This window comes from Leucopleurus acutus, assembly GCF_964270905.1.
Source record: "Leucopleurus acutus genome assembly, chromosome: 2".
Lineage (NCBI taxonomy): Eukaryota > Metazoa > Chordata > Mammalia > Artiodactyla > Delphinidae > Leucopleurus > Leucopleurus acutus.
This window is the reverse complement of record NC_139143.1, coordinates 110,163,694-110,171,291: the sequence shown is the minus strand read 5'-3', so window position 1 is coordinate 110,171,291 and position 7,598 is coordinate 110,163,694. Positions and strand designations below refer to the sequence as shown.

The 7,598-nt window shown below is 44.0% G+C and overlaps 1 pseudogene across 1 annotated transcript; it reads right to left on the bottom strand.

Annotated features, from left to right (window-relative positions):
• Positions 1 to 6,084: 6,084 nt before the first annotated feature.
• Positions 6,085 to 6,877, bottom strand: LOC309974385 (hypoxanthine-guanine phosphoribosyltransferase-like; annotated as a pseudogene). Its single transcript has one exon. The product of its transcript is annotated as a hypoxanthine-guanine phosphoribosyltransferase-like (transcript).
• Positions 6,878 to 7,598: the final 721 nt, after the last annotated feature.

Here is a 7,598-nt window from a genome sequence, read left to right as displayed (position 1 = left end):
ACGCCCACGGTGTCATTCCTCCCGGGAGTAATGACTTGTGGCTTTGGAGAGAGTCTGTGTCTGCAATTCTTCTCCGTTCTGGCACTGGTATGCTGATGATGACACCAGAATTCCCCTTCTACTCCCTAATCATCCTTCAAAGTCCACCTTGCCTCCTGGCTCCCCCTCACGGGGTTCATCCCTGAGAAATCGGCAAGGTCAGCAGAGTCCCCTCCCCTCACCCCGCACTCTGCTCACTCCCTCTGGGTCGGTACGCGCACTCCCATCTCAGCGGCTCTCACACAGCCCTGTCTCCTGACTGCTTAACACTCTTTCCTCTGCTAATACTCAGTAAAGGCGTTACGGCCGGTTTGCAATATGGCAGGCACAATGTCAAACTCTTCTATAAATTCTCTCATCTAATCCCCATTTAAATCCCACAGCTCCTGGCACATGGGAGGGGGTCCATAAATATTTCTTGGCTGGATGCATCCTCACGAAAATCTTTTGTGGGAGGTACTATTAATCTCTCCATTTCATAGATGAGGAAATTAAGGCTTAGAGATGGTAAATAACCAGTCCAAGGTCACAATGAGTAGTGTCAGAGCTGGGATTCCAAGGGCTTGTTTATTCCTAGGCCTTATATACTCAGCCCGTTGATCTTCTGCAGTTTATTCTTTCATTTAACAAATATTTCAGTTTTTACTATGCACCGGGAACCAGTCCAGGTTCAGGGATGCAGCAGAAAATAAAAGAGAAAATTTCTGCCTTACGGAGTTTACATTCAAATGAGGGACACAGATATTAAATATGATAAATAAGTAACATTTATAGTATGATTAATAGTGGTAAGAGCTGGGGAAAAAAATAAAGAAGGGAAAGAAAGAGTGGGGTGTCATTTTAGATGGAGTGAGCAGGAAGTCTTCACAGAGAAGGGGTAGTTGAGTACAGACCTGAAGGAGGTGAGGGAGATAGCGCCTCAGAAATCCAAGGGAAGAGTACGAGGTGCAAAGGCCCTGAGGCAAGGAGGATTCCTGGTGAGTCCCAGGAACAGCAAGGAGCTCAGCGTGGTTAGAGCAGAGTCACCGAGGGAGAGGGCAGTGGAGCTCAGAGTAGCAGGGTCAGGTCGCATAGGACCTTAGGCCACTGTACAGAGTGGAGTGAGTGCCGTGGAATTCACTGGAAGACTGTGAGGGGAGGCATGCCATGTTCTGATGTGCTTTTAATGAGGTTATTCTGCCTGTTGATTGAGACTTTAGAAAAAGCAAGGCAAATGCATCAGCAAAAAAACTAGCTAGAAGGCTGCAGCGATCCTCCACACAGGATATTCTAGTGGTTAGACCAGGAGGAGGCAGCAGAGGTGGCAGGAGACGGTTGATTCGGGATGTATTTTGTAGACGGTGCCAACAGGGTTCCAGACCCCTGCACCCACTTGCCTGCTGGACACCTGAAAGCTCCCTAGCTCCTCAGACTCATCAGGTCTGAAATTGAACACATTATCTTCCCCCAAGATATCTTCATTCCTCCTACACTTCCATCTCCGCTAATACCACTCCAGCTGGACAGTGGTCCAGCCAGAAACCTGGGCATCACCCTCGATTCCTCCCTCTGCCCACCTCTCACATGCAATCGGCCACCCTATCCCATCCAGTCTGCTCTCTCCTCCTTCATCCCCATGTCCTCTGCCTCATTCAGTGCCGCATCCCTCTGGCCTGGACTCTCTCAAGTTTCCCTCCTCCGGCCTGGGCTCAGCAAACTCTACATGGCACCAGATGGATCATTATGGGAAGCAGACCATATCCGTTTAAAACTCTTCTAAGACTCTCTGTTGCCTGTTGAATAAAGTCCAAGTTCTCTGGCTCAAAGCTGTCTAAAAGAAATACATTGCGAGCTACACATGTAGTTTGGCTTTCTCTAGTAGCTGCATTTTGAAAAGTAAAAAGAAAACAGATGAAATTAATTGTAAATATGTGATTAACCCAATATATCCAAATATTATCATTTTAATACATAATCAACACAAATTATATATATTCATATATCTATTAATTATATAATATATGTATATTTACTAAGTCTTTGAAATCCAGTGTATAATTTACACTTACAGCACATCCCAATTTTGACCAGACACATTTCAAGCACTCATTGGCAACGTGTGGGTACCAAACTGTACAGTGCAGCTCCAGACAAAGCCCTCTCTCATGGTCTTTTCTACCACTTCTCCTGTCTCATCCCTGTTCCCATTCCACCTTCCCCTGCCACTTGTTCCTTGTGTTCTAGCAGATCTGACCAACCTAGAGTACCCCAAACACACGTGCTGTTTCCTGACTCCCTGCCCTTGCACATAAATACAGTGGTGCACAGCAGCAGGCCTGTACCCACTCTCAAGAGCCAATTTTGCACATCTCTTCCCCACGTGCCATTCAGTGATGCCATATTGGTAGCTTGACATTGGCCATCGTGGGAGTATTTATGCCACAGAGACTGACAAACACTGTACACCAGGCTTTTAGAGAGGATGGAGACCACCTGCTAAACATATCACTGCCTGTCACTGCACATAATACTCACCCCTTCACAATCCTCTTCTCCCACCCCTAGTTCACCTGATAAACATTTCATCCAAACATTTTATCATTTCATTCATCCTGTCTGTGTAGGTTTACCCTCCTACTAGTCTTCAAGTTTGAAAAAAGAGCCTAGTTTTCTGTATGCAATTAGTACATGAGGTCCTCCCTGCTCCTCTGTTTTTTCCCTGAATACCCTATCATAATTATCACTGTATATAAGAGACCATAAAAAGAAGAAGTTTAAAGTATAAGTTTAAAAATGAAACCCATCTGGGTATGAATCCTGCCTCCTCTACTTACTGGGGATGTAGCCTCAGTCAAGGTACTTATTTATAACAAACACTGGTTTCCATACCTGAAGAGAGGTTTAAAAACACATCATCACAAGATTATCGTGATGATTAAATTATATAAATTGCTTAGTCCATTAGCTGGCACATACCAGACACTCGAAAATGTTTAGATATTATTAAGTCTTTCAGCATTTATCATTTGTATAAAGTAGTTGCTCAAAACACTTTTGTTAAAATAAATGTTGAATGAAATTTCAGAAATTCCTCATGTCCGATTCAGAGAGTGTATGAGTCAGAACTCCAGCTGGAGACAGACAGCACATACACTCAAAGGGCTGACTAAGGGAGGGCTTGTTAAAGGACTCTTTACAAAGGTCTGAGCAGGGTTGAGGGAAGTCCAGGGTTGGCAACAGTCTGTTACCACCTGTAGGCATGAAGGTGTGATGGGGGAGCATGTCCCTGAACCCGGTGAGAACTGTAGCTGGAGGAAAGGCCACCCAGCGGGAGCTATAGCCTCAATGAAGGAACCTAGCAGGTGTCAAACCATCAGGATGGGGGTTGAAGGGATACTCCACCTCGATTTTCTCCAGCTTATTTGGAGGACGCCCTGCCAGTGCTTCCCACTGGCTGAATCCAAGTGAAGCCCAGGGCAAGCGGTACTCACACAGCTCCTGAAGGTCAGCCTCTTGGGCAGTGAGCTGATGGGGAAGATGGAAGATGGGCTGGAGGCCCAAAGGGAGACTCCAGAGCAGAGACTTCAAGTGGGATTGAGCCTCCTTCAGCCTGCAGGTGTCAAGTCTTGCTTACATACCATAGATAATAATCATTGAGACTGGGCCTTGAAGGATAGAATCCAATAACAAGCATTCATATGGGCCAATTTTGGTTACTTTATCTACAAGTGTGTTCTCTCAAATGTAAGAAAGCTGATTTCATTCTGTAATCCTCTACTTGGTTGGCACCTAACAATTCTTAGAGTCAGGAAGTCCATTCCTATGTCTTACTTAAAATATTCCCACCACGACAGAAATATATTGTATTTTAAACAGTTCTCTGTAGAGAGGGGAAAGAACTGGTATGTAGGTGGATAAATAGATGGCCTTAATTAAATCACCACTATAGTGCTTTTACCTTTACAATTGATCATCACAGCTCTTTTCATTTTTCTCCTATGGTCCTCTTTTCCGACTTTCTAGTGGGTCTGTAGAAATGACCTGTTGAGTATCCTGCTGATATCAGAAGAACTGTTAAAATGCCAATTGTGATTATCTTTGCTGCTGTTGTAGGCCTGGATGATTTTCCTGGGAAGGCCTGGAGGGAGGCTGTAACCATCTCCTGGCTTTATTGTGGGGCCTCTTCAGCTTCTCCACAAGTCCCTTATTCTGGAGAAAATGGTTGTGGCCAGACCAATTCTACTTCCCTATCTGTCCTAAAATTTGGTGTTCTGAGGCTTCCCTTCCCAGCTAACACTTTCTAAAAGTACTGGCTGACATGAAAAGAAATGACATTGAGTTATTTGTAGTGAGGTGGTTGGGCCTAGAGTCTGTCATACAGAGTGAACTAAGTCAGAAAGAGAAAAACAAATACCATATGCTAACACATATATATGGAATCTAAAAAAAAAAAATGGCTCTGAAGAACCTAGGGGTAGGACAGGAAGAAAGATGCAGACATAGAGAATGGACTTGAGGACATGGGGAGGGGGAAGGGTAAGCTGGGACAAAGTGAGAGAGTGGCAAGGACATATATACACTACCAAATGTAAGACAGCTAGTGGGAAGCAGCCACATAGCACAGGGAGATCAGCTCGGTGCTTTGTGACCACCTAGATGAGTGGGATACGGAGGGCGGGAGGGAGATGCAAGAGGGAGGAGATATGGGGATATATGTATATGTATAGCTGATTCACTTTGCTATACAGCAGCAACGAACACACCATTGTAAAGCAATTATACTCCAAAAAAGATGTTAAAAAATAAAATAAAAGTACTGGCTGAAGCCCATTCCACAGGAAAGAGGTTCCCAGAAGGGGCAAGCAGTGAGGGATCCAGACTCAACCAACATTCTGATTCCTCCAGTAGAATGTAAGCCCCAGGAAGACAGGGGCCACGTCTACCTGCTTCCCGGTGTCCCCAGTGCCTAGCCTGCTGCCTGGCACATAGCAAGTGCCTACTGTTTTTCTAGAATGAATACATGAATGAATGTACACTGTGTGCCGAACACTCTCATGTCAGCAGTGGGCAAGGCCTCAACCACAGACCTTCTGGCTTTTGTAGTCAAATGCACCCCACTGCTTCCCGTCCAAGATGCCTCCCTTCAAACAAGCCACTTTGCTTTACCTTTGCCATTCCCTAGCCCAAGCTCAGCTTTTCAGTAATAAGCCTGGACCACAGCGGCTGCCATGATCAAGAGCTCCTCTCCCCACAGCTAATTAACCCATATGTGTTACTGTCTCTTTAATGTTTGCCTTGACCCTTCTGTCAAGGGTCTTCCCCTTCTGATCTTAGGATTTGCAGCCACTTTGGGGGAGATTCTGTGTCTATCCCAGAGGTTTCTCTCTTTTTTTCTTTTTTTTTCTTTTAAAGAGACAGCCTTTGTTTTAAGGATTTTTACACTGAAAACTTCAAAAAGTGGTAGGTTTTTGGAATTTATTGACCTGTATTTAAAAGGAACTGTTGACAAAGATTCGCCAGAAATAATCTGAACAAGCGGGAAAATAGTTAATACTACTGAAACCGACTAAAATAACTCCAGGATATATGGTTTATCTGACATAACGTTACCTCTAAATACTGTCACTGATATGAAACTGACTGCTTCTTACTTTTCTAAACACACAGTGGTATAATTAACAATATTCAATCACTTCTGTTCTTTCCTGAATATATAAAAATTCAAATACCAATTAAAAAACTAATATATTCTTTTTTTAAAATGTTTCTTATAGATACAATTTCAATATTTTCATTCAGTGGTGGTGTGGTTTAAGAGACTTTTCATTCACAAGTCAAACAACAATCCGCCCAAAGGGAACTGACAGTCTGTAGGCTCATAGTACAGATAAAGAGTTCGGGAATGCAGCAGCTGACATTTCTAAACTACAAAACAGATAAAATTCTTAGAAGATACTTGCAATAAGCTCTACTAAGCAGCTGGCCACAGGACTAGAACATCTGACAATTTTCCTGGTGATTTCAACGGGACTCCAGATGTTTCCAAATTCAACTTGAACTCTTATCTTAGGCTTTGTATGTTGCTTTTCCAGTGTCGCTAATGACACAAACACGATTCAAATCCCTGAAGTATTTATTATAGTCAAGGGCATATCCTACAACAAACTTGTCTGGAATTTCAAATCCAACAAAGTCTGGTCTATATCCAACACTTTGAGGGGTCCTTTTCACCAGCACACTTGCAACCTTGACCATCTTTGGATCACGCTGCTTGGCCAAGGAAAGCAAGGTTTGCGTTGTTTTGCCGGTGTCAATTATATCTTCAACAGTCAAGACATTCTTTCCAGTGAAAGTTGAGAGATCATCTCCACCAATTACTTTATGTCACCTGTTGACTGGTCATGACAGTAGCTTTTCAGTCTGATAAAATCTACAGTCATAGGTATAGATCTATCACTATTTCTGTTCAGTGCTTTGATGCAATCCAGCAGGTCAGCAAAGAATTTATAGCTCTCCTTGAGCACACAAAGGGCCAGGATGTGACAGCCTCCCATCTCCTTCATCACATCTCGAGCTAGCCATTCGGTCCTGTCTATAATTAGTCCATGAGGAATAAATACCTTTTCCAAATCCTCAGCATAATGATTAGGTATACAAAATAAATCTAGGTCATAACCTGGTTCATCACCACTAATCACGATGCTGGGGCTGTGGTCGCCATAACGGAGCCGGCTGCGTGTGGGCTGAGGGCAGTCTCCAGTGGTTTCTCTTTGAGTAAACTATTGTTGAGATACAGTAAGTCCCCCACATGGGAACATTCAAGTTGTAAACTTTCAAAGATGCGAACATGCATTTGCATGTCCAATCAGGTAAGCTAGTTCACGTGTCTGGCATACATTGTCACGTGCGTGCATCCTCCACAAGGGGTTGTGCTTTTGTGCACTTTACTGTCATCTATGACAAGAAAAAAAGAGCTACTACCCAGACATCACTGGATCGTTTTTTCAAGAGGGTAGATAGAATTGATCCAGCAAGGAACCAGAACCTGTGCCATCAGTGTCAGGCGTGAGTGAAATACAGCTTGCCCTCGGTCTCCTATTGCTGACGGTCCTTCAGCGCTACCATCTCCCACCTTCTCTCCCTCCTCCAGTCAGTAACTCTTCTTGCCTGTTCACTCGATGCCAGCCCCTGGATGCCAGCTGTTGTACTGTACCACTGTACTTCTTGAGGTACTGTACTGTAAGATTAAAAATGTTTTCTTTATTTTTTTTGTGTGTTTGTTTTTTATGTATTATTTGTGTGAAAAGTATTATAAACCTGTTGTAGTACAGTACTATGTAGCCGATTGTGTTAGCTGGGTACCTAGGCTAACTTTGCTGGACTTACGAACAAATTGGACTTAGGAACACGTTCTCGGCATGGAACTCGTTCGTATGTGGGGTACTTACTGTATTAGAAACCCTGTCTGCCCCCAGAGCCACCACCTGCCAGTAGTGAGCTCCACGACCCAGTGGTGGTCTGGCAGCTCCTGGGGCATCCCTGGTCGGGGTAGAAGCCTGTCTAGTTTCAGGCTGCCCCAG